The 27,536-nt window shown below is 40.5% G+C and overlaps 1 protein-coding gene across 19 annotated transcripts in view; it reads left to right on the forward strand.

The window, feature by feature from the left end:
* CSNK1G1 (casein kinase 1 gamma 1) overlaps positions 1-27,536 on the forward strand; it is a 235,182-nt gene that overhangs the window by 67,157 nt on the left and 140,489 nt on the right. Inside the window, exons 1-2 of one of the 19 annotated variants that reach the window (XM_058427277.1) lie at positions 12,660-12,674; positions 19,355-19,447. The exons of 16 other annotated variants lie outside the window; for them this stretch is intronic. The gene's annotated coding sequence lies outside the window, so the exon portion shown is untranslated. Of the gene's footprint in view, positions 1-12,594; positions 12,759-19,354; positions 19,448-27,536 lie in introns of those variants that run through there. 2 more of the 19 variants (XM_058427278.1, XM_058427279.1) reach the window with 2 other exon arrangements.

Below are 27,536 nucleotides of genomic sequence, written 5' to 3' on the forward strand. Positions count from 1 at the left end.
GAAGTGAACTGACTAGGACAATACAGGAACAACAGCAAGAATTTGTTGACTCTCAGCCTTGGAGGAACTCAAGTGAGGATGTAGTTTGTATGACAGTCTAGTATTTTCTTGATCAACAGAAAAGGTTGAAATTCTAATTGTTTCCATCGACATTAGAAGGATTCTTTACTACTAAGCTTGTGATAGGGTTTTTAAAAAATCATAATTGTTAAAGTTGATTATTAAAGCTTAAAATTCAAATCCTCAATCACAAAGTAAATATTCATGAAAGAAATACACTGAATCTTTAGGAGGTAGATAGTGATGAGGCAGTTAATGGAAAAATCAAGCCAGTAATTTCTTGGGACAATCATCAAGGCTGCGTTTTTGTGTTCTATAGGCAGTCATGGTGACTGACTTTGTTACCAAAGTGCAGTTATCAAAGCCCTTATTTTTTTAAGAAAAAGTATAACAATGGAAAGAAAAATGAGGATCAGGATCTTTGTGGCATTTTATTTTTATGCCAGTAAGAAGTGTCTGTGGCTCCTCAATACTGGCTTCATCTTGATTGTTTTATTATTTATTTTCCTTGAGTAGGGAAGGAGAGCCATCTTCTCAGATAAGGTTATGTTTTTATTGTTTTAGCCTAGCTTTGCTTAAAAAAATTTTTAGTGAGGTAGACAAAACTCTATCAGGTATTGAAATATGTTTTTCCTAAAAGCATGTATTAGGCTACCCTTCTCACACAGGATGTGTTCTGAAATGACAGGTAGATTTGCAGCAGATTCTCATTTTCCTTGTAGATTATGTGAACTGAGCAGTACTTGCAAAATAAGTCAATAATCTGAATATTTGTAGTAACTCTTCTGGAGTTATTAGGGAAACCAAAAATGGAAATAATATTGTGGTCTCTAGGCTTACTCTAAATTAAGTAGTTATAGAAGTACACTTTTTGGTGAAGGTAAGTTTAACTGCTGTCATCTGTTAGATAAAACAGGGATCCTGAAGCTCTGGGCCGCAGACCAGTAGTGGTCCATAGCCCGTTAGGAACCGTGCGGCACAGCAGGAGGTGAGTGGCAGGTGAGCACGTGAAGCTTCATCTGTGTTTAAAGCCACTCCCCATCACTTGTATTACTGCCTGAGCTCCACCTCCTGTCAGATCAGTGGCAGCATTAGATTCTCATAGGAGCGTGAACCCTGTTGTGAACTGCACATGAGAGGGATGTAGGTTATGTGCTCCTTATGAGAATCTAATGCCTGATGATTGGCCAGAGTCTCCCATCACTTGCAGAAGGGACCATCCAGTTGCAGGAAAACAAGCTCAGGGCTCTCACTGATTCTACATTATGGTGAGTTGAATAATTATTTTATTGTATATTACAATGTAATAGTAATGGAAATTAAGTGCATAATAAATGTAGTGTGCTTGAATCATCCCTAAACCATTCCCCCCTCCCCTCCACCCCCAGTCTGTGGAAAAATTGTCTTCTGTAAAACTGGTCCCTGTGCCAAAAAGGTTGAGGACTGCTGAGATAAAAGATTTTAGGCGGGGCGCGGTGGCTCACTCCTGTAATCCCAGCACTTTGGCAGGCCGAGGCAGGCATATCACTTGAGGTCAGGAGTTCAAGACCAGCCTGGCCAATGTAGTGAAACACCATCTCTACTGAAATACAAAAAAATTAGCCAGGCATGGTGGTCAGTGCATGCCTGTAATGAATGATCCATGTGGTAATGAGAAGACTGTATATCCTGCAGTTCTTGGGTAGAATGTTCAGTAAATATCTGTTAGGTCCATTTGTTCTCGAGTGCAGTTTAAGTCCAGTGTTTCTTTGTTGACTTTGTGCCTCTAAGATCTATCTATTGCTCGAAGATCTATCTATCTAGTGCTATCAGTGGAGTGTTGAAGTCCCCCATTATTATTGTGTTGCTGTCTCTGTCTTTTCTTAGGTCTAGTAGTAATTGTTCTATGAATCTAGGTGCTCCAGAATTAGGTACATATATGTTTAAGATTGTAAAATCTTGTTAAATTGATCCTTTTATCATTATATAATGACTTTCTTTGTCTTTTTAAACTGTTGTTTCTTTAAAGTCTGTTTTATCTGATGTAAGAACAGCTATTCCTTCTTGCTTTTGGTTTCCATTTGCATGTAGGAATCCTTAGGTGTTAGGTGAGCCTCTTGAAGACAGCAGATACTTGGTTTCCAATTTTTTATCCATTTTGCCAATTTGTACCTTTTAAGTGGAGCATTTAAGACCATTTACATTCAGCATTAATATTGAGATGTGAGGTACTGTTTCAGTCATCATGTTGATGGTTACCTAGACACTTTGTTGTCCTCATTATGTTATTTTATAAACCTTGTGAGTTTTGTGCTTTCAGGAGCTTCTATTCTGGTACATATTGACATTTTATTTCTTTCTTTCTTTTCTTTCTTTCTTTTTTTTTTTTTTTGAGATGGCATCTCACTACGTCGCCCAGGCTGGTCTTGAACTTCTGGGTTCAAGTAATCCTCCCACCTCAGCCTCCCAAAGTGCTGGGATTACAGGCATGAGCCACTGTGCCCAGCCATTGTTTCACAATTTAGACCTCCTTTTAGCATTTCTTTCTTTTTTTTTTTTTTTTTTGAGATGGAGTCTCACTCTTGTTGCTCGGTCTGGAGTGCAATGGCGCAATCTGGGCTGCCTGCAACCTCTGCCTCCTGGGTTCAAGTGATTCACCTGCCTCAGCCTCCCGAGTAGCTGGCATTACAGGTGCCCGACGCCATATCTGGCTAATATTTGTATTTTTAGTAGAGACAGGATTTCACCATGTTGGCCAGGCTGGTCTCGAACTCCTAACCTCAGGTGGTCCATCTGCTTTGGCCTCCCAAAGTGCTGGGATTACAGGCGTGGGCCACTGCTCCCAGCTAGTCAGGGAAATTTTCTTCAATTATTCCCTCAAATCAGTTTTCCAAACTTTTTGGTTTTTCTTTTCCCTCAGGAACACCAGTGATTCTTAGGTTTGAGCATTTTACATAATCTCATTTATCTTGTGGGCTTTGTCCATTTCTAAAAATTCTTTTTAAAAAATTTTATGTAACTTTAAACATAAAAGTACGATATTTTGCTTATATGAGCAAGAAAAATTTTAAATTATTTTTCAACTACTTTTTTTTTTGATACGGAGTTTTGCTCTGTCACCCAGGCTGGAGTGCAATGGCGTGCTCTCAGCTCACTGCAACCTCCGCCTCCTAGGTTCAAGCGATTCTCCTGCTTTGGCCTCCTGAGTGGCTGGGATTAAAGGTGCCCACCACCATGCCTGGCTAATTTTTGTATTTTTAGTAGAGACGGAGTTTCACCATGTTGGCAAGGCTAATCTTGAACTCCTGACCTCAGATGATCTGCCCGCCTCGGCCTCTCAAAGTGCTGGGATTACAGGTGTGAACCACCACGCCTGGCCTAAACTACTTTTTTAAATGTTAAAAATATTTTCTTGGGCCAGGCATGGTGGCTTACACTTATAATTCCAGCACTTTGGGAGGCCGAGGTAGGTGGATCGCTTGAGGCCAAGAGTTTGAGACCGGCCTGAGCAACATGGCAAAACCCTGTCTCTACTAAAAATACAAAAATTAGCTGGGCATCGTGACACACACCTGTAGTCCCAGCCACTCAAGAAGCTGAGGCACAAGAATCACTTGAAACCTGGGAAGTCGAGCTTGCAATGAGCCAAGATCGTGCCACTTCACTCCAGCCTGGGTGACAGAGCAAGACTCTGTTTCCAAAAAAGCTATTTCTTTTTGAAGTTCATGGCTTAAAACACTACAAAACTGAAAGCTGAGATGCAAAGGTTTTTATTCACATTTAATGAGGTAAAGTGTGATGTAATATAAGATATGACATGATGTGGGTAGCACCACTGGAATCAGGGCAGATCTGAGCTTGAACTAACTCTCTCTCTGTGTCTCTGCCATTTCTTAGCTGTGTGGTATTAGGCCAATTACTTATCCTCTCTAATCTTTTCTTTCATGTAAAGTGATAATAATCATACTTCTTTCAATAGGATAGTTATTAAGATAGTCCAGGTGAAGTGTCTTGCATAGTGCCTGGTATGCAGTAGGCACTTACAAGATGCTTGTCTTATTACTATAAAAATTTAGAGATGTGATTTAAGGCCTAAAGTTATAATAGTTAAAGGTAGTTATAATTATGGAGCTTTTAAAACCTTTATTTAAAGTAGTTGTGAATCTGCTTCTCTGCTATTTGAGTAAATTTGTTATAGAAATGATTATATAATCTTTTGTGATTCTGGGGCTATAAGAGTTTCTCTTGGTATGAAGTAAGTAAGCCATTATAATATGAGAATAAGGCAGTACTAACAGCTATCAGGATATGTGCATTGTCTTTTAGGCAAGCTCACCACCTATATACCTTCTCCAATTAATAGAATTTGGAGTTGTTTTTACTGAAAATAATGAAAGATGACTCTGAAAGCTGAGAATATACATTTGTAGAATTCAAATGGATGCCTGCTATGCTGCTTATGAGTGAGATAATGTCACTGTAGCTATATCCCAGTGAAGGTAGAATATCACTAACAACCACTTGAAATTATGTTGCTCCATTCTTCTTAGAATATACTTTTATTACTGTGTAGGGGATGATTACAGGAAAAAGTGTCCACTACCCAGATGTCACAAACACTGAAAACAACAAAAGAATTCTTTATTAAATCCTGTATTAAGTTCTCATGATTCAGATGCTTTTTATGTGTTCAATAGTTACCCTGCTAACACATATTACAGAGTATCAGACAGTATGGTAATTTCACTGTACAATACAAGCTAATTTAGTAGGATTCTATTGATGTATTCAAAACTTGAATGTTTTACATGAAAATGTACTTATTCCCTAAAAGAATAAATTTTCTTATAATAATATGTGCATTTGTTGCACAGTCAGCAGTAACTCTTAAGAACCATTAAAGAAATTTCATGGAGTTCCTTTATAATTAGGCAACAAGAATATGTGGTCCTAGGGTGTATTAGTCAGGGTTTTCTAGAAGGACAGAACTAATAGAATGTATGTATATACGAAGGGGAGTTCATTAAGCTGAATTGACTCACACAGTCACAAGGTGAAGACTCACCATAGGCCATCTGCAAACTGAGGATCAGGGAAGCCAGTCCGAGTCCCAAAACCTCAAAAGTAGGGAAGCAGACAGTGCAGCCTCCAGTCTGTGGCCGAAGGCCTGAGAGCCTCTGGCAAACCACTGGTGTAAGTCCAAGAGACCAAAAGCTGAAGAACTTGGAGTCAAATGTTCTTCAAGGGTAGGAAACATCCAGCATGGGAGATAGATGAAGACTGGAAGACTCAGCAAGGCTGCTCTTTCTGTCTTCTTCTGCCTGCTTTATTCTAGCCATTTTGGCAGCTGATTAGATGGTACCACCCAGATTAAGGGTGGTCTGCCTCTCCCAGGCCACTGACTCAAATGTTAATCTTTGGCAATACCCTCACAGAAACACCCAGGAACATTACTTTGCATCCTTCAGTCCAATCAAGTTGACACTCAGTATTAACCATCACATAGGACAATCATATGCTTCGGTATTTATAGGTTTGGGTAATCAGTGTAGTGTTTATACATACAGAGTCGTGTAAGTCAGGGGCTTTTGAGTCAGGATGTCAAGTATCTACTTGACAAAAGTGTCAAAGTCTCTACTGCTTTCTAGTTTTGTTATGCACCTTACTTGGTTTCCTCATCTGTGAAGTGAGAATTATAGTAATAGTATTACTATCCATAAGGTAGTGAAAGGATTTAATGAATTAATATATTTAAATCATTTAAAGTGTACCTGGTGCATAAAGGCCCAATAAGGTTTGGATGGTATAGTTGTTACTGTTCTACAATGTGACAGATGTCTTAAAGCGAACTATTTTTATAGAACAGTAAAATCAGCTGGGAAAAGAGAGGCTTTGTTTTAAGAACACTAGTATTCCTTTTGCATTTCTACACAGCTGTAGAGTGAGAAGATAAGGGGATAATGGCCTTTTGAAGGAAGGAGGGGAGTAAATATAACTTTAAAGATTTTAATTGGATGGGTGAAATTGTTTATATGTTTTAAGTATAGTCAGTAATTGGCCAGGCGTGGTGCTCATACCTGTAATCCCAGCACTTTGGGAGGCCGAGGCAGGCGGATCATCTGAGGTCAGGAGTTTGAGACCAGCCTGACCAACATGGAGAAACCCCATCTCTACTAAAAATACAAAATTAGCTGGGTGTGGTGGCACATGCCTGTAATCCCAGCTACTAGGGAGGCTGAGGCAAGAGAATCACTTGTACCTAGGAGGTGGAGGTTGCAGTGAGCCGAGATCATGCCACTGCACTCCAGCCTGGGTGAGAGAGCAAGACTCCGTCTCAAAAAAAAAAAAAAAAAAAAAAAAAAGTGTAGTCAGTAATTAAATAATTTTTGAGACTGGACAAAAGTTAAATAAAAGTAGAATAGTAATTATATTCAATGTCATAGCAGATTTTAAACCACAGTAAATACCACACAAAAGCAAGAGGAGGCTTGTTGTGGTAGCTTACGCTTGTAATGCTAGCACTTTGTGAGGCCAAGACAGGAGGATCACTTGAGGCCAGGAGTTCAAGACCAGCCTGGACAACATACTGAGACTCCATTTTTTAAAAAGAAAAAAGGAAAAATTAGCCCAGCATGGTGGCGTGAGCCTGTAGTCCTAGGTACTCAGGGGGCTGAGACATGAGGATTGCTTGAGCCCAGGAGTTTGAAGCTACAGTGAGATGATTGTGCCACTGCACTCCAGCCTGGGCAACAGAGCAAGGAAAAAAAAACCCAAAAACAAAACAAGAGGAATGTAAAAGTGCAATGCGTTTTACAATGTTATTATTAAAGTGAACTCTATCTTAAATTTTGTAATAACTGACTTTATTTTACTTATTTATTTTTTGAGATAGGATCTCTTCTGTCACCCAGGCTGGAATGTAGTGGCACAGTCTCCTGCTCACTCCAGCCTCTGCCTCCTGGACTTAAGCGATCCTCCCACTTAAGCCTCCTGAGTAGCTGGGACTATAGATGTGCACTACCATGTCTGGCTAATTTTTGTATTGTTTAATTAATTTATTTTTTTGCTAGAAACAGGGTTTCGCCATGTTGCCCAGGCTGGTCTTGAACTACTGGGCTCAAGGGATCAACCCATCTTGGCCTCCCAAAGTGCTGGGATTACAGGCATGAGCCACCGTGCCTGGCCTGTACTAAATGAGATAAAAAACTTGCTTTGGGCCAGACATGGCAGCTCATGCTGGTAATACCAGCACTTTGGGAAGTCAAGGTGGGAGGATTGCTTGAGCCCAGGAGTTTGAGACCAGCCTGGGCAATGTAGTAAGACCTTATCTGTATTTAAAAAAAAAAAAAAAAGATTCGAAAACTTGTTTTGCATGCATGTACCAATTGAGAGTATAGTATGTGCTTGAAGGGAAAAAGGTTTAACTGTTGAACAGCTTTGGGAGAAATAACCAAATTGCTTTGTGGGTATTTCATGCACAAAACTAGGAAAGAGAAATGAATATGGGAGGATTCAAGTTATAATAAGACTTTATGCTCCATGAGAGGAAGATATTACATATTACAGAATATTGATTTCAGAAGGCAAAAGATATTTACTACTTAGAGTAATTTAGTTAAGAAAAAAGAAAAAATACAGTAAAGTGTTAGGTAAGATCCAATTAGAGCCTACCAGGCACTCTTGTGAGGTTCGTTACTGCCTTCTGTGGTTTATCAGTAGCTTTGTGGGAACTATAGAAAAATAATTCAGGCTTTATGTCCAAAATCATAACTCTAACTCCCTCTGTTCTTCTCCACTTTCAGTAGGTGGAGGAAAGTCTTGCTCAGGGAAAATTTAACAATATGATCATTTCATAATTAGAAAACTTTATTAATACTGGTGTTAGGTCTTTGACTAGACACTTTTAAATTTACTGTGTTCATGGCCTCCTTAACTGAGTACAATATCAGAAGCAGCTGTCTTCATATTAGCCAATAGCCCATAGATTTTTAGTAATTTTGTGCACGATGTATTATGGCCATTTCTCTTCATATTATAAAACTATCTGTCATAGAAATGCTTTAATTAGGTTGGGTGCGACGGCTCGTGCCTATAATCCTAGCCCTTTGGGAGGTTGAGGCAGAAGGATCGCTTGAGCCCAAGAGTTTGAAACCAGCCTGGCCAGCATAGCACAACCTAGTCTCTTCTCCCACCAAAAAATAGAAAAATTAGCAGGGCATGGTGGTATGTGCCTGTGGTCCCATCTGTGGGGAAAGCCGAGGTGGGAGGATTGCTTGAGCCCAGGAGGTTGAAGCTCCAGTGAGCCATGATTGCACTGCTGCACTCCAGCCTGGGCGACAGAGCAAGTCCCTATCTCCAAAAAAAAAAAAAAAAGAAAAAAATGCTTTTTTTATTTCAGTGGGGAATAAGCTGTTATTTTGTGTGATGCTCATTTCCTTAAATAATACATTAAATTGTTATTTTTTGTATTTGAAATTGAAAAATGGGAATTTTTCTCTTGAATAAGAAACAGAAATGAATTAAATTTATTACCAATAGTAATCATACTATTCTGAATTTCTCTATAGAGAGCATTATAAATATCTCATACTCTTGCTTTTATATTATGAATTTGTATTGTAGGGTGAACAAGATACTTTTTAATCTTAAACAGGATATTTTCCTTTGTGTTTTGTGAATTCCCACCCTCGTTTTTGGCAATGTAGATCACTTATGCTAAAGATTTAAAAAGCCATATTTCACTTTAAGAACTTGAGACCAGAGGTTACAAACTGGTGGTGTGGACAGTGTTTAAAATTTTTTTAAAATTAATTGCCAACATATAAAACTGGGAGATTTTATTAAAATTTCAGTGTTAAGCAACTTCTGAAAACTCAGCTGGCAACACTGCCTGGAACCCATATCTTTTTTTTTTTTTTTTTTTTGCGACGGAGCCTTGTTCTGTCGCCCAGGCTGGGGTACATTGACACGATCTCAGCTCACTGCAACCTCCACCTCCTGGGCTTAAGTGATTCTCTTGCCTCAGCCTTCCAAGTAGCTGGGATTACAGGCACTTGCCACCACGCCTGGCTAATTTTTGTATTTTTGGTAAAGACAGGATTTCCCCATGTTGGCCAGGCTGGTCTTGAACTCCTGACCTCAAGTGATCTGCCTGTCTCAGCCTCCGAAAGTGCTGGGATTACAGGCGTGAGCCACCATGCCCGGCCCCATATTTTTATATGGCAAAATTCAACAGGAGCAGAAATAGCTGTGCCTGTTAGGTGGGACACCCACTATTCACTTTGCCACTCTATAGCTTCCCAGTAAAGAATCAATATCTGGTACTTCTGAGCGTTGTAACCTCTTCATTAATGCATTTTTTTTTTTTTTTTGACGTGTGCCTGTTTTGGTGGAATTATCTAGAGAATAAGAAAAAGGGCTGGGTGCAGTGGCTCACTCCTGTAATCCCAGCACTTAGGGAGGCCAAGCATGTGGATTGCTTGAGCCCAACCTGAGAAACATGGTGAGACTCCATCTCTACAAAAACTAAACAAAAATTAGCCAGATGTCATGGTGCTCAGTTGTTGTACCAGCTACTCAGGAGGCTGAGGTGGGAGGATTGCTTGAGCCCAGAAGGTTGAGGCATCACTGCATTCTAGCCTGGGTAGCAGAGTGAGACCCTGTCTCAAAAAAAAAAAAAAAAAAAAAAGCCCTGGTCTACTTAGGCATTTACTTTATACAATCAGTATTTTTCTTTTATGCTTTATTCAAGATAAAGGTATTACATTTTATGTCTGTAACACGAATACAGGGGGTAAAGCATGATAGCGGATTGCCTGAGCTCAGGAGTTTAAGACCAGCCTGGGCAACACGGTGAAACCTCGTCTCTACTAAAACATACACACAAAAAATTAGCCGGGCATGGCGGCATGCGCCTCTAATCCCAACTACTCAGGAGGCTAAGGCAGGAGAATTGCTTGAACCTGGGAGGCGGAGGTTGCAGTGAGCGAGATCGTGCCACTGCACTGCAGCCTGGGCAACAGAGGGAGACTCCATCTCAAAACAAAACAAAACAAATTCAACGAACTGAAATAAGCTTATAATAATTTAAAATTCAGGCAAGTATTGCTTCCATAAAGCAATCACCTCAAGAAAGCACTTATTCTAAAAGCGCTACTCAAAGCATTTTTGGAAAAAAAAAAGGTATATTTCCTTTGAATATTCTCAGGATGTCTGTTATCCTTTGAGAGTAGATGCATTTTAATGATAGTAATACATGTAATTTGACAAAATCAAATGGGACAAATTTTATTAAGTAGTGAGAAACCAGCTCAAAGTCTAACATGTGAGACTCTGGATGATACCACGTTTTATCCAGCATCACAGTAAATTTGAACCTCATTAGAAACATTTGTCCAAAGTAAATAGTTCTCTGGAAAAGATGGTATTATAAATGTAAGTTTAGGTCAGGCGCAGTAGCTCACACCTGTTAATTCCAGCACTTTGGGAGGCTGAGGTAGGTGGATCACTTTGAGCCCAGGAGTTGGAGACCAGCCTGGGCAACATGGCAAAACATTGTGTCTAAAAAAAAGTACAAAATTTAGCCAGGCGTGGTGGTGTGCGCCTGTAGTTCCAGCTACTCAGGAGGCTGAGCAAGAGATCACTTGAGCCCGGGAAGTAGAGGTTGCAGTGAGCCAAGATCATGTTGGCCAGGCACGGTGGCTCATGCCTGTAATCCCAGCACTTTGGGAGGCCGAAATGGGCAGATCACCTGAGGTCAGGAGTTCAAGACCAGCCTGGCCAACATGGTGAAACCTCGTCTCTATTAAAAATACAAAAATTAGCCAGGCTCGTTAGCATGTGCCTGTAATCCCAGCTACTTGGGAGGCTGAGGCAGGAGAATTGCTTGAACCTGGGAGGCGGAGGTTGCAGTGAGCTGAGATTGCACCACTGCATTCCAGCCTGGGTGACAGGCCGAAACTTTGTCTCAAAAAAAAAAAAAAAGATCATGCCACCGCACTCCAGTCTGGGCAACAGAGTGAGAGCCTGTCTTTAAAAAAAAAAAAAAAAAAAAAGAAAGAGAGAAATACAAGTTTATACTCAGCAGCCCTTCAAACTTACCTCCCTCCCAAAATAATATGATATAATGAATTAACCAAAAAACAATAATACCAAAGCATCAGTAGCAAAGAAAACTTCAGAGTGATGAAAACCAGGTAACTGCCCTAATCTCATGCCACAAATTTCTAGAAATGTCTTTCAGAAACAGTATTATTTAGACCAGATGGAAAGAAATCATTTGCAGCTATTTTTTTTGACCATACACTGTTGTTGGAACCACATAAAGTTTAGAAACCCCTACTGATACGTCACAGGAAGAAGAAAGTTAGTTGGGTATATAATTCAGTTGTGTCTTGAGGCCACAACAACAAAGCCATTAAAAAAATATATATATGATTATTTGTAAAAATTTTTATATAAATATATATGTCCCTCCTCTTTGATAAAAGCTCTTGATATCACAGTTGGCTTACTTCTACCTGGAAGAACTCCCCACCTAAGTTGGATAAGGTTTAGAAGTGAGGTCATTAGGTGAGAAAATTGGCAGCAGTCTCGAAATCCTTTTCCCAGCTATATAGCAGTTGCTTAAGCCCCTAGCTTCCTGTCCATCTTTGTCAGGTGAAATGAATTAGAGAAACTGATATTATTTACCAGGTAAACTCAAGAAAAATCAATTGCACTAATTGTAGGCTAAAGACCACATTTGAAATCTCCCAGTTGAAAAATTATTTTAAAAACAGACATGAGACTGAATGTGGTGGCTCATGCCTATAATCCCAGCACTTTGGGAGACTGAAGTGTAAGGATTGTTTGAAGCCAGGAGTTTGAGACCAGCCTGGGGGACATAGTGAGACCACGTCTCTGCAAAAGAATTTAAAAATTAGGTGGGTGATGGTATGCCCCTGTAGTCCCAGCCATCCTGGCCAACACTATGAAACCCTGTTCCAAAACAAGTAAAAACAGATGAAATGTAATTCACCACATTAAAAAAAAAAAAAGGAGAAACCTTATCACTTTGATGGATACAAAAAAAAGTATTTGATAATATTCACTAGTAGTTCATAATAGGAAGACCTTCACAATAGGATTTAAAAGGAACTTAATCTTATAAAGACGCTACAAAAATTCTAGAGAAAACTTTAGGCTGGGCACAGTGGCTCACGCCTGTAATCCCAGCACTTTGGGAGGCCGAGGTTGGCGGATCACCTGAGGTCAGGAGTTCAAGACCAGCCTGGCCAACATGGTGAAACACTGTCTCTACTAAAAATACAAAAATTAGCCGGGTGTGGTGGCGCACACCTGTAATCCCAGCTGCATAGGAGGCTGAGGCAGGAAAATTGCTTGAACCTGGGAGGCGGAGGTTGCAGTGAGCCTAGATTATGTCACTTCACTCCAGCATGGGCAACAGAGTGAGACTCCATCTCAAAAAAAAAAAAAAAGTTCCATGTCCTAAAGGCTGTGACATAATAATAGCAACAATAATACGAATTATGATGTAGCAGGACAAGCCGTAGACAAAACCCCTCAGACACCAAAGGGCTTTATTCGGCCGGGAGCATCAGCAGACTTAGGTCTCAAAAAACCGAGCTCTCCGAGTGAGCAATTCCTGTCCCTTTTAAGGGCTTACAACTCTAAGGGGGTCCGTGTAAGAGGGTCATGATCAATTGAGCAAGCAGGGGGTATGTGACTGGGGCTTGTATGCACGGGTATTCAGAATGGAACGGAACAGGACAGGGATTTTCACGATGCTTTTCCATACAATGTCTGGAATCTATAGATAACACAAGCAGTTAAATCAGGGCTTGATTTTTAACTACCAGGCCCAGGGCTCAGAGCTGGGCTGTCTGCCTGTGAATTTCATTTCTGCCTTTTAGTTTTTACTTCTTTTTTCTTTGGAGGCAGAAATTGGGCATAAGACAACATGAGTGGTGGTCTCCTCCCTTTATGATAGACAAGCTGTATTAACTTTTTTTCTTTTCTTTTTTTTTTTTTTTTTGAGACAGAGTCTTGCTCTCTCGTCCAGGCTGGAGTACAGTGGCATGATCTCTGCTCACTGCAACCTCCGCCTCCTGAGTTCAAGCGATTCTCCTGCCTTAGCCTCCCAAGTAGCTGGGACTACAGGCGTGTGCCACCATGCCCAGCTAATTTTTGTAGTCTTAATAGAGACAGGTTTTGCCCTGTTTTCCAGGCTTGTCCTGAACTCCTGGCCTCAAGTGATGAGCTCTCTTTGGCCTCCCAAAGTGTTGGGATTACAGGCATGAGCCACTGAGCCCAACCTGCATTAACTTCTTCTGTTTGTTTTAAAAAGCAAAGCTGAGTGTCAGTGGCTTATGTTTTTAATCTCAGTGCTTTGAGAGGCTGGGGTTGGAGGATTGCTAAAGGCCGGGAGTTCAAGGCTGCCGTGAGCTCTGATCATGCTACTGCACTCCGGCGTAGCTGACAGAGCGAGACCCTATCTCTTAAAACAAACAAGCAGCAACAACAAAACCCAAATGTGTGCTTTAAACAGATAAATTGTATGGTAGGTGAATTATATCTTAATAAAGCTGTTTTTAAAAAACACAGATTTGACCCATGGAGGAATTTTGCCCCAGAAAGGGGGCATAAATATAGTATTCAAGTGAGGAAGAACATTCAGTGTGTTAGAAGAAATTTTAAGTCACTCGAGGGAGGGAGAATTAGCTCATTTGAAAAAAAATTGTGGACATGTTAAAATCACTGCACAGATTTTTTTTTTTAAATTGTTTCAGGACAGTTGTGAGGCCAGTGCACTTTTGGCCCAATGGGAATGAATGGGTAAGTGAGTGAGCAAGCAGGATCATTTGGTTGGTGTGGCAGAAGGGAGGAGGGCTCAGGCTTTTTGGACTCCTTCGGCTGTGTTTGACAATGTGACCTAGTCAGTGAATGTAATTCTCTGAGTCTCAACGTCCTCTTTGAAAAGGAATAATTGCCTTTACTAAGGCAAGTAATTCCAGTTTGACTCCACTGAATAGGTCACACAGCACCTAGAGTCAATAGTTTAGAAAATGTAAATGCTTTTTGTAAAGCTAAATCCCTTTGAGCATAAATGTCAGTACCCTTCTTAAATGTCTTCTTATTGGACTATCAGCGACCTATAAAATCCTGAACAATGGACTCCTGCTACCTCTTCACTTTGCTCATTGTGATCCCCGGCGTTGCTGGTCTTCTTTCACCAAAAGCCTTTCTTAATAGGCTGCTGCTTTTCCCTGTCTGGAAACTGTGTTCCCTAGCTCTTGACAAGGTTGGCTCCATCTCTTCCTTGAGGACACTGTTTAAATGTGGCTTCTAATTTATGTTTTCACAACAGTGTACAAGGATTCCCTTTTCTTCTCATCCGCACCAATACTTGTTATCTTTGGTCTTTTTTATAATTGCCATCTGACAGAGTAAGAATGTAAGTTAGTATTCCTATTATGGAAAACTGTGGAGGTTTGTCAAAAAACTAAAAATAGAATTACTACATGATCCAGCAATCCCACTTCTGGGTATTTACCCAAAAGATTTGAAATCAGTTTGTTGAAGAGATGTCTGCTTTCTTATGTTCATTGCAGCATTATTCACAATAGCCAAGTTATGGAATAAACCTAAGTGTTCAACACATGAGCGAATAAAGAAAATGTACACACACACGCACGCACACACACATATACATATTCAGCCTTAAAGAAGGAATTATGTCATTTGTGGCAACTTGGATGGAATTGGAGAATATTTTATCATGCTAAGTAAAATAAGCCAGGCGCTGAAAAACAAACACTGCATGTTCTCACTTATGTGTGGAATCTAAAACAATTGAACTCACAGAAGCAGAGAATAGAATGGTGGTTACAGAGGCTGGAGGGTTGAGGAAGTGGTGAGACCATGGTTAAAGGGAACAAAATCTCAGCCGAGGGATATGTTTGTTTTTTTTTTTAAATTCTGTTGTACAGTGTGGTGAAGATAGTTTTTGTACATTTTAAAATTGCTGAGAGAATAAATTTCAAATATTCTTACCACAAAAATGTTAAGTATTTAAGGTAATGGATATGTTAACTAGCTTGATTTAATTATTATATATTATATTCATAAATTATAACATTACTTTGTACCCCCTACATTTATATAATTATAAATTGTCAACATACAGTTTTTAAAATTTTAAAACATAAATATGTCTTCTAATAAAAGGCTTCCCACCCCTCTATCTAAAACTCTTCCATGCTGTGCATGGTGACAAATGCCTGTAATCCCAGTTTCTCAGGAGGCTGAGGTGGGAGAATCTTTTGAACCCATATGTTCAAGGCTTCATTGCACCGTGATCTCACCTGTGAACAGGCACTGCACTCCAGCCTGGGCTACATAGCAAGAACACATCTCTAAATATGAATAAATTAAAACTTTCCTCTTTGATTTCACCGTAATCCTTAGTTTAGCAGATCTTTGATATGTAGCATCGTCCCGATTTGTGTTTTTTTAATTCATGTGTTTGTGAGGCCCTCTCTACACTAGAAGTTCTGTGAGCAGAGGAGCTACATAGGTCAAGTTCACTGTTATATCCTCAGTGGAATAACCCAGTTTTAGGCACATAGGAGGCACTCACTGAATAGTTATTAATTTTTTTTTTTTTTGCCATATACCTACAACTTTCTTTTATTTTTAAGATTAAAAAAAAATGTTCTTGGTTTTTGGGTTTGTTTTTTTTTTTTTTCTCCCAGCAGGAAACAATTACTTTGAGATTTTTTTTCTTACTTTTAAAAAATTATTATTATTATTATTATACTTTAAGTTCTGGGGTACCTGTGCAGAACATACAGTTTTATTACATAGGTATACACGTGCCATGGTAGTTTGCTGCACCCATCAACCCGTCACCTACATTAGGCATTTCTCCTAATGCTATCCCTCCCCTAGCCCCACACCCCCCAACAGGCCCCAGTGTGTGATGTTCCCCTCCCTGTGTCCATGTGTTCTCATTGTTCAACTCCCACTTATGAATGAGAACATGCGGTGTTTGATTTTCTTTCTTTTTGAGACAGAGTCTCGGTCTGTCGCCAGGTGAGTGCAGTGGGCAATCTCGGTCATGCACGCCATTCTCCTGCCTCAGCCTCTCCGAGTAGCTGGGACTACAGGCGCCCGCCACCCAGCCCGGCTAATTTTTTGTATTTTTAGTAGAGACGGGGTTTCACCGTGGTCTCGATCTCCTGACCTTGTGATCCGCCCGTCTCGGCCTCCCAAAGTGCTGGGATTACAAGCGTGAGCCACCGCGCCCGGCCATGGTGTTTGATTTTCTGTTCTTGTGTTAGTTTGCTGAGAATGATGGTTTCCAGCTTCACCCATGTCCCTGCAAAGGACATAAACCCATCTTTTTTATGGCTGCATAGTATTCCATGGTGTATATGTGCCACATTTTCTTTATGCAGTCTATCATTGATGGACATTTGGGTTGGTTCCAAGTCTTTGCTATTGTGAATAGTGCCACAATAAACATATGTGTGCATGTGTCTTCATAGTAGAATGATTTATAACCCTTTTGAGTATATACCCAATAATGGGATTGCTGGGTCAAATGGTATTTCTAGTTCTAGATCCTTGAGGAATTGCCACACTGTCTTCCACAATGGTTGAACTAATGTACACTCCCACCAACAGTGTAAAAGCATTCCTATTTCTCCACATCCTCTCCAGCATCTGTTTCTTGACTTTCTAATGATCACCATTCTAACTGGCGTGAGATGGTATCTCATTGTGGTTTTGATTTGCATTTCTCTAATGACAGTGATGATGAGCATTTTTTCATGTTTGTTGGCTGCATAAATGTCTTCTTTTGAGAAGTGTCTGTTTATATCCTTTGCCCACTTTTTGATGGGGTTGTTTGGTTTTTTCTTGTAAATTTGTTTAAGTTCTTTGTAGATTCTAGATATTAGCCCTTTGTCAGATGGATAGATTGCAAAAATTTTCTCCCATTCTGTAGGTTGCCTGTTCACTCTGATGATAGTTTCTTTTGCTGTGCAGCAGCTGTTTAGTTTAATTAGATCCCATTTGTCAATTTTGGCTTTTGTTGCCATTGCTTTTGGCGTTTTAGACATGAAGTCTTTGCCCATGCCTATGTCCTGAATGGTATTGCCTAGGTTTTTATATAGGATTTTTATGGTTTTAGGTCTTACGTTTAAGTCCTTAATCCATCTTGAGTTAATTTTGTATAAAGGTGTAAGGAAGGGGTCCTGTTACAGTTTTCTGCATATGGATAGCCAGTTTTCCCAACACCATTTATTAAATAGGGAATCCTTTCCCATTTCTTGTTATTGTCAGGTTTGTCAAAGATCAGATGGTTCTAGATGTGTGGTGTTATTTCTGAGGCCACTGTTCTGTTCCATTGGTCTATATATCTGTTTTGGTCTATATATCTGTTTTGGCCTATATATCTGTTTTGGTCCCAGTACCATGCTGTTTTGGTAACTGTAGCCTTGTAGTATAGTTTGAAGTCAGGTAGCGTGATGCCTCCAGCTTTGTTCTTTTTGCTTAAGATTGTCTTGGCTATGCGGGCTCTTTTTTGGTTCCATATGAAGTTTAAAGTAGTTTTTTCCAATTCTGTGAAGGAAGTCAGTGGTAGCTTGATGGGGATAGCATTGAATCTATAAATTACTTTGGGCAGTATGGCTATTTTCGCGATATTGATTCTTCCTCTCCATGAGCATGGAATGTTTTTCCATTTGTTTGTGTCCTCTCTTATTTCCTTGAGCAGTGGTTTGTAGTTCTCCTTGAAGAGGTCCTTCACATCCCTTGTAAGTTGTATTCCTAGGTATTTTATTCTCTTGGTAGCAATTGTAAATGGGAGTTTACTCATGATTTGGCTCTCTTGTTTGTCATTGGTGTATAGGAATGCTTGTGATTTTTGCACATTGACTTTGTATCCTGAGACTTTGCTGAAGTTGCTTATCAGCTTAAGGAGATTTTGAGGCGTGGTCTCACTCTGTTGCCCAGGCTGGAGTGCAGTGGTGCAATGTCAGCTCACTGTAACTACCACCTCCCAGGTTCAAGCAATTCCCGTGCCTCAGCCACCCGAGTAGCTGGGATTACATGCATGCACCACTGCACCTGACTAATTTTTATAGGCATGAGCTACCACACCTGGTGGCTTTTTTTTTTATTACTTTTTTTAAAAAAGACTGGCTCTCACTATGTTGTCCAGGCTGGAATGTAGTAGCTCTTCACAGGCGTGGTATCATGCACGTCAGCCTCGAATTCGTGGGCTCAAGTGAGCCTCTCACCATAGCCTCCCAAGTATCTAGGAATATATGTGTGTGACACCACACCTGGCTTCAAAAAATATTTGTTGATTGAACTAGGAACACTTTGAATAAATATAGTGGTTTGTATTTTTCCTTTTTGACACCTGGAAATTATCCAAACTCCTTCTGTAATTGCTATTATTCTTTAAGGTTCATTTATATAGAAATAGTATTTTAAAATGCGTATGTAGGCTGGGCATGGTGGCTCACCCCTGTAATCCCAGCACTTTGGGAGGCTGAGGCAGGCAGATCACCTGAGGTCAGGAGTTCACGACTAACCTGGGCAACACAGTGAAACCCCATCTCTACTAAAAATACCAAAATTAGCTGTGCATGGTGGTGCGTGCCTGTAGTCCCAGCTACTTGGGAAGCTGAGGCAGGAGAATCCTGGGAGGTGGAGGTTGCAGTGAGCTGAGATCATGCCACTACACTCCAGCCTGGGTAACAGAGCGAGACTGTCTCAAAAAAAAAATAAAATAAAATGCATATGTATATATGTTTTTCTTTTTTCCTTTTTTTTTTTTTTTTGAGATGGAGTCTAGCTCTCTTGCCAGGCTGGAGTGCAGTGGTGCGATCTCGGCTCACTGCAACTTCCACCTCCAGGGCTCAAGCGATTCTCCTGCCTCAGCCTCCCGAGTAGCTGGGGTTACAGGCACGCGCCACCACACCCAGCTAATTTTTGTATTTTTAGTAGAGATGGGGTTTCACCATGTTGGCCAGGATGGTCTCGATCTCCTAACCTTGTGATCCACCCTCCTCGGCCTCCCAAAGTGCTGGGATTACAGGCGTGAGCTGCCGTGCCTGGCCTCTTCCTTTTTTTTGAGACAGAGTCTTTCTCTGTCACCCAGGCAGTAGCACAATCATAGCTCACTGCAACCTCGAACTCCTAGGCTCAAGGGATCCTTTCACCTCAGCCTCCCAAGTAGCTGGGACTACAGGTACACACCACCATGCCCAGCTAATTTTTTTTTTTTTTTTTTTTATAGAGACACGGTCTCACCACATCACCCAGGTTGGTCTTGAACTCCTGGGCTCAAGCAGTCCTTCTGTCTTGGCCTTCCAAAGTGCTGGGATTACAGGTATGAGCCACTGCGCCCAGGCTAACCTTTTTTTTTTTTTTAAACAGTTATTTATTTATTTATTTATTTATTTATTTATTTATTTTTGAGATGGAGTCTCGCTCTGTCGCCCAGGCTGGAGTGCGGTGGCGCACTCTCGGTTCACTGCAAGCTCCGCCTCCCGGGTTCACGCCATTCGGAGTAGCTGGGACTACAGGCGCCCGCCACCGCGCCTGGCTAATTTTTTTTTTGTATTTTTAGTAGAGATGGGGTTTCAGCATGGTCTCGATCTCCTGACCTCGTGATCCACCCGCCTCAGCCTCCCAAAGTGCTAGGATTACAGGCGTGAGCCACCGCGCCTGGCCTTAAACAGTTATTTAAATCTTCTTTTCTTGCAGTACAAGATACAGTACATTTCACATATGTCCCTTTTCCTGTTGGAGAAGGTGAATCAAGTGGAGGGAAGTAAATTGATATTGAGGCTGAGAATAAAATTGCAGATTTCTAGCCTCAATTTTCTACCTTTCACCTACTTTGTGCCTATGTAAATAGGCTGTTTCTTCATGGCCAGGAAAAAATGAAATAGCTGACTATTGACAATTCCAGAAAGCACCCAGGTAAGAATACTTAGAGTTGGATTTAAAACAAAACCTACCCACCCCGTTTTTGGGGAGAGACAGGGTCTCTCTGTCTCCCAGGCTGGAGGGTAGTGGTGTGATCACAGCTCACTACAGCCTTGACCTCCTGGGCTCAAGTGATCTTCCTGCTTCAGCCATCCAAGTAGCTGAGACTACAGGCACGTGCCACCCTGCTAATTTAAAAAAAAAATGTCTGTTTGTAGAGATGGGGTCTCAGTATGTTGACCAAGCTGGTATTGAATTCTTCGGCTCAAGCGATCCTCGTCTTGACCTCCCAAAGTTCTAGGATTATAGGCATGAGCCACCACACCAGGCCAAAATCAGTTTATTGGCCATAAGTTTTCATCTTTTGGTGTTCTCTCACGCCATTTAAAATGGGTGAAAATTTGGGTTATAGCTTTCTAATGACTGTTGCCTTTTCACAATGATCACAATGATAACACATGGCAGATAATTAGGGCAGGATATACCTTAAATGTCTGTTTCCCAAAACAAGCAATTACAATGCCCTTCTTATGTACTCCTTTTAGCACCTCACCATAGCACTAATCACAGTGCATTGTAGTTGCTTGTTTACTTGTGTAGTAGCTCTAGCAGCTCGGTGAAGGTTGTCACATTCACTATTTTATTTGCAGGGTACTTGTGACAGGTACTATAGTCATGGTACTTTTGATTATCTTTTTCTTCTCAGAATGATGGCAAGAATTATGATATCTGGAGTTTGGATTTTTTTAGCCTTATGAGATCTGTTCATTGGTTGAAAACCAAGATTGAGAACTCATTTGTGTGTGTGTGTGTGTGTGTGTGTGTGTGTGTGTGTGTTTTATTCACTAAGTATTTGAGAACTTACCATGCTAGGCCCTGCAAATAAAATGGTGAATGTGACAACAGTTTTTACCTTCACAGAGCTAATACATGAGTAAACAAGCAATTACAGTGCACTGTGATTACTGCTATGGTGAGTTACTGAAAGGAGTACATAAGAGGGGCACTGTAGGCCGGGCGCGGTGGCTCACGCTTGTAATCCCAGCACTTTGGGAGGCCGAGGCGGGCGGATCACGAGGTCAGGAGATCGAGACCACGGTGAAACCCCGTCTCTACTAAAAATACAAAAAATTAGCCGGGCGCGGTGGCGGGCGCCTGTAGTCCCAGCTACTCGGAGAGGCTGAGGCAGGAGAATGGCGTGAACCCGGGAGGCGGAGCTTGCAGTGAGCCGAGATTGCGCCACTGCACTCCAGCCTGGGTGACAGAGCGAGACTCCGTCTCAAAAAAAAAAAAAAAAAAAAAAAAAAAAAAAAAAAAAAAAAAAAAAAAGAGGGGCACTGTAATTGCTTGTTTTGGGAAACAGACATTTAAGGTGAAAACTAAATATGAGCATAAGTTAACATAATGAAGAGCAGAGATAAAGGAGTACCCTGGTCCAGGGCCCTTTGGAAGCCTTGAAGTAAGTTTGATGTTCATTAACATAAAATATAAGGGAACAGTTTAACAGAAATTAAGCGGAAGAGGTAAGCAAGTGCCAGATCTGGAATGACCTCAAGCCATGTAAGGAATTTTTTTTTTTTTTGAGACAGAGTCTCACTCTGTCGCCCAGGCTGGAGTGCAGTGGTGTGATCTCAGCTCACTGCCAGCTCTGCCTCCCAGGTTCATGCCATTCTCCTGCCTCAGCCTCCCGAGTAGCTGGGACTACAGACGCCTGTCACCACGCCCGGCTAATTTTTTTGTATTTTTAGTAGAGATGGGGTTTCACCGTGTTAGCCAGGATGGTCTCAATCTCCTGACCTCGTGATCCACCCGCCTCGGCCTCCCAAAGTGCTGGGATTACAGATGTGAGCCACTGCGCCCGGCCAGGATTTTGTTTTATCCTAAAGGAAGTCGGAAGACTGGAAGAGGCTGCTAGAGAGTTGAGGGTCCACAGAGGTTGATGAAATCATAGCACAAGTACAATGAGAGTAAATGAGTGAGAGAGCTGGAAGGCAAATAAAATCAAAGTGCCACTGTATTTTGCTTTGGCTCCCTTACTTTAATAATGAACAGCTGTTCTAAAAATTTGTCTATAACTAGTGGGGCTGGGCATGGTAGCTCATGCCTGTAATCCCAACACTGTGGGAGGCCAATGCTGGAGGGTCTCTTGAACCCAGGAGTTTGAGACCAACCTGGGCGATATAGTAAGACCTCGTCTCTACAAACAAATATAATAAACAAAAATGTACAACAGGTAGAACAGACGAATTTATGAAATTGAGATTAGTTGTTTTCACTGAAAAAAGTAAGGGATCTGAATATGTAAACCCAAAGACATAAATTTTATTAATAATTTACTTTCTAGTTATAGGATCCAGTCATTTCCAGAGATCAATGTTGTAAAGAAATAAGATAAAAATAAGTATCATAGATTAAGTGGACAGTGTTTTCTGTGCCTTTTTGGCAAGTAGAATACAAAGAACATTTTTTTCCCTGACCACATAAGAATAAGTTGCTGACAGGCAGGGCGTGGTGGCTCACTCCTGTAATCCCAGCACTTTGGGAGGCTGAGGCGGGTGGATCACAAGGTCAGGAGATTGAGACCATCCTGGCTAACATGGTGAAACCCTGTCTCTACTAAAAATACAAAAAATTAGCCAGGCGTGGTGGCGGGCGCCTGTAGTCCCAGCTACTCGGGAGGCTGAGGCAGGAGAATGGCGTGAACCCGGGAGACGGAGCTTGCAGTGAGCCGAGACTGCACCAGTGCACTCCAGCCTGGGTGACAGATTGCACCAGTGCACTCCAGCCTGGGTGACTCCATCTCAAAAAAAAAAAAAAGTAAGTTTCTGACAAGATGTTTCAGATGTTTCATAAGTCCCCGTACTTTAGTATACTACTAAAATGTAGTCTGAAGATTAGATATACTGTGGTGTGTATGTAAATATATATGTACTTGAAATATAGTAGTGTATACTAAATAGAGACAGGGTTTTGCCATGTTGTCCAGGCTGGTCTTGAACTCCTGGCCTCAAGTGATCTACCTGCCTCAGCCTCCCAAAGTGCTGGGACTACAGGCATGAGCCACCACGCCTGGCCAATATTTTGTAGTTTTGAGCATAGATTTTTGTACAGGTTTTGTAATATAGCTTCCTAAGTTTCTTGTTGCTTTTTTTAGATAGAATTATTATTTTAATTAACAGGCTTTATTTTTAGATTGTTTTGGTACAGTTTTAGGGTTACAGAGAAATGGAGTGGAGAGTACAGAGTTCCCATATATCCCCTAACACTCCTCCACCCCCGTTTTCCCCTATTATTAATGTCTTGCATTACTATGGTACATTTGTAGTAGTTAATGAACCAATATTGACACATTATTAACTAAAGTCGGTAGTTTACATTAGATAGAATGTATTACACTATTTGTATTATACATTCCATGGATTTAGACAAAGGTATAATGACATGCATCTACCATTACGGTATCATACAGAATAGTTTCCTGCTCTAAAAATCCCCTAGGCTCCACCTGTTCGCCCTCTCCCTTCCCCACCCAGAATATCTGGCAACCATTGATCTTTTTACCATCTCCATAGTTAGGACTTTTCTAGAATGTCATGAATTTGGAATGTAGTATTTAGCTTTTTCAAATGGATTTCTTTCACTTAGCAATATGCATTTTAGGTTCTTCTGTGTCTTTTTGTAGCTTTCAATAATTCATTTCCTTTTATTGCTGAATGATATTCCATTGCATGGCTATACCACAAATTTGTTTATTCATTCACCTATTGAAGGAAATCTTAGTGTTTTCATCTTTTGACAATTACAAATGAAGCTGCTGTAAACATTTTGGTGGTGGTTTTTGTGTGGGCTTAAGTTTTCATTTCATTTGGGTGAATACCAAGAAATACGATTGCTGGGTCATAGGTAAGAGTATGTTTAGTTACATAAGAAACTGCCAAACTTTCTTCCAAAATAGCTGTACCATTTTGCCTTCTCACCAGCAGTGAATGAGATCTCGTTCCTATTGCTCCATATCTTCCTTAGCATTTGATGTTGTCAGTGTTTTGGATTTTCACTATTCTAATAAGTGTATAGTGGTATCATTGTTTTAATTTGCAATTCCCTTGTGACATATGGTACTGAGCATATTTTCATATATTTATTTGCCATCCGTATATCTTCTTTGAAGAAATATCTGATTCAAATATTTTGCTCATATTTTAACTGGGTTGTTTTCTGATTGTTGAGTTTTAAGAGTGTTGTATATTTTAGATAACAGGCCTCTAACAAGTAAGTGTTTTGTAAATATTTTCTCCTAATCAGTGGCTTGTCTTTTCATTCTCTTAGCAGTGCCTTCCCCAGAGCAGAAGTTTTTAATTTTAGTGAAGTTAAACTTAACAATTTCTTCTTTCATTGATCATGCTTTTGTTGGTATATCTAAGAAGTCATTGTCAAACCCGAAGTCATTTAGATTTTTTCCTATGGCATATTGTAGGAGTTATCATTTTGTGTTTTACATTTAGGTTGTGATCCATTTTGATTTTATTTTTGTGAAAGATGTAAGGTCTGTAGCTAGATTATTTTTCTTTGTTTGCAAGTATATGTCTAATTGTTCCAGCACCATTTGTTGAAAAGACTATCCTTTCTCCGTTGAATTGCCTTTGCTCCTTTGTCAAAGATTGGTATGAATATATTTGTGTGAATCTATTTCTGGGTTTTCCATTCTGTTCCACTGATTTATTTGTGGTTTTTTTTTTTTTTTTCAATATCACACTGTCTTGAGTACTGTAGCTTTGTAGTAAGTTTTTTTTGTTTTGTTTTGTTTTTTTTTTTTTTGGAGACAGGGTCATACTGAAGTGAAGTGGTGCAGTGGCACTATCATAACGCACTGCAACCTTGAACTCCTGGGCTCAAACAATCCTCCCAGTTCTGCCTCCTGAGTAGCTGGTTCCATAGGCGTGCACCACCTTGCCCGGCCAATTTTTATTTTTATTTTGTAGAGACAGTATCTCGTTTTGTTGCCCAGGCTGGTCTTGAACTCCTGGGCTCAAGTGATTCTCCCACTGTGGCTTCCCAACGCACTGGGATTACAGATGTGAGTCACTGCACCTGGCCTTTTGTTTTGTTTTGTTTTAGCTTAAATGCATTTCAAGCCTTGTATTGGTACTCAAATTGTCCTATAGTGTCTTTTAATTTGTCCTATAGTTATTGATAGTTTTATAAACACACATTCATGTGTGCACTTGAGCACACAGATATCATTTTTGCTTAATGTTTGCTAAATACTTATTCTGGGTATGATACTGCTCTTGAAACTTACCCTGTGTTTTAAACATCAGGTTAGGCTTTTATCTCATTCTTTGAAAAGCTTACAATTGGAATGACAGGTGTTGGTACAAAAACCACTGGCAACCCAATATAAGGGGAAATTTGTTGGGGTATTTCTTAGAAGAATTTTTATCCTTGACCAACATAATTTAAAAAAAAAAAAAAACTTATAAGGAGAAAGACTTTTGTTTTTGCCCTATTATTTCTGTTTTGGACAGTAGGATGGGAAGTGATGCCTGAAGCCGAAACTTGTGACCAAGAAACAGAAAGCATGAGAACCAAAAGCAGTATGTGGTGGATGAAGAAGTAGTAGATCAGAAAGAGCCTGGTTTGCTTTTGAGTTTCTCCTACACTTACCATATGATCCAGCAGTCCTATACCTATAAACAATTTCATCATAAGTTGTGTAAGAAGAGAGATTTAGAAGCCTGGCAATCTCTCTTTTGATTATTAACAAAAACCCAGGGTGTTTTGACTTTGAAATTTAAATATTTGTGTACCTCACTTTTGATAAAGCCAATATATGATAATCTGAAATATACAAAGAGTAAATTAGTGAAACTTTTTTTGATGCTTTTATAATATGACTTAATTTTCTTTTAGACTTCATGTAACCTCTCAGATACTGTTTTACATGAATTTAAGTAGAGAGTTCAAATGATAGGCCAAAGAGTTTGTAATTGAGCAGAGGGTAGTGATAAAGAAATAGGATTTTTAAAAACTTAGTAACTTTAATTTCTTAAATGAGAGATACCACATAAAGTAGTACTGAATATTATTCATCTTTCTTTTTTTTCTTTTTTTGAGGCGGACTTTCGCTCTTGTTGCCCAGGCTGGAGTGCAATGGCGCGATCTCAGCCCACTGCTGCCCCCTCCGCCTCCCAGGTTCAAGCGATTCTCCTGCCTCAGCCACCCAAATAGCTGGGATTACAGGTGCCTACCACCATGTGTGGCTAATTTTTTTTTTGTATTTTTAGTAGAGACAGGGTATCACCATGTTGGCCAGGCTGGTTTTGAACTCCTGACCTCAGGTGATCTGCCTGCCTCGGCCTCCCAAAGTACTGGGATTATAGGCGTGAGCCACTGTGCCTGGCCTCATCTTTCATAATTATAGATTGAACAGTGCTTATGTCCCATGCATAGATTAGAAAATTGACACAGCACCTTTAGTGTCAGTTTTTGTCATGGTTGTGGGAAGTAAAGTGATTGTTCTGTTCTACAAGTAGCTGTTATGAACATTTTTCCCCAGCGGAGTGAGATTTTTGGCTTTTTTTTTTTTTTTGACAGGGTCTTGCTCTGTCACCCATACTGGAGTGCAGTGGCACGATCATGGCTCACTGCGTCCTTGAACCTCCCAGGCTCAAGCAATCCTCCAACTTCAGCCTCCCCAAGTCACTGGGACCACAGGTGTGCGCCACCATGCCCAGCTAATTTTTTTTTTTTTTTTTCTTGAGACGGGGTTTCGCTCTTGTCGCCCAGGCTGGAGTGCAATGGCACGATCTCGGCTCACTGCAACCTCTGTCTCCTGGGTTCAAGCAATTCTCCTGCCTTAGCCTCCCGAGTAGCTGGGATTACAGGCGTGCACAACCACACCTGGCTAATTTTTTTGTTTTCAGTAGAGACGGTGTTTCGTCATATTGGCCAGGCTGGTCTTGAACTCCTGACCTCAGGTGATCCACCTGCCTTGGCCTCCCAAAGTGCCAGGATTATAGGCATGAGCCACTGCGCCCGGCCCTAATTTTTAAATTTTTTGTAGACATGGGGTCTCCCTATGTTGCCCAGGCTCATTTCAAACTTCTAGGCTCAAGTAGTCCTTCTACCTTGGCCTCCCAAAGTGCTGGGATTACATGGATGAGCCACCATGCCCAGCCAATTTTTGGCTTTCTATAGGGTTTTTTTTTATTTAATTTTTAATATTTTTAAATTTAATTTTTAATTTTTTTTTTGTTTTTTTTTTTAGAGACAGGGTCTTTCTGTGTTGCCCAGGCTAGAGTTTAGTGGCTGTTTACTGGCATGATAATAGCACATTCCAGCCTTGAACTCCTGGGCTTGAGCAGTATGCCCATCTCAGCCTCCCAAGTAACTGGAGACTATAGGCACATACCATTGCATCTGGCTTCTTTGGTTTTTAACCTGACAAATACTGTGTGTTCTTCTAATACATACATGTAAGTAAACAT

The sequence above is a fragment of the Hylobates moloch genome, unplaced genomic scaffold, assembly GCF_009828535.3.
Source record: "Hylobates moloch isolate HMO894 unplaced genomic scaffold, HMol_V3 SCAFFOLD_14, whole genome shotgun sequence".
Taxonomy (NCBI): domain Eukaryota; kingdom Metazoa; phylum Chordata; class Mammalia; order Primates; family Hylobatidae; genus Hylobates; species Hylobates moloch.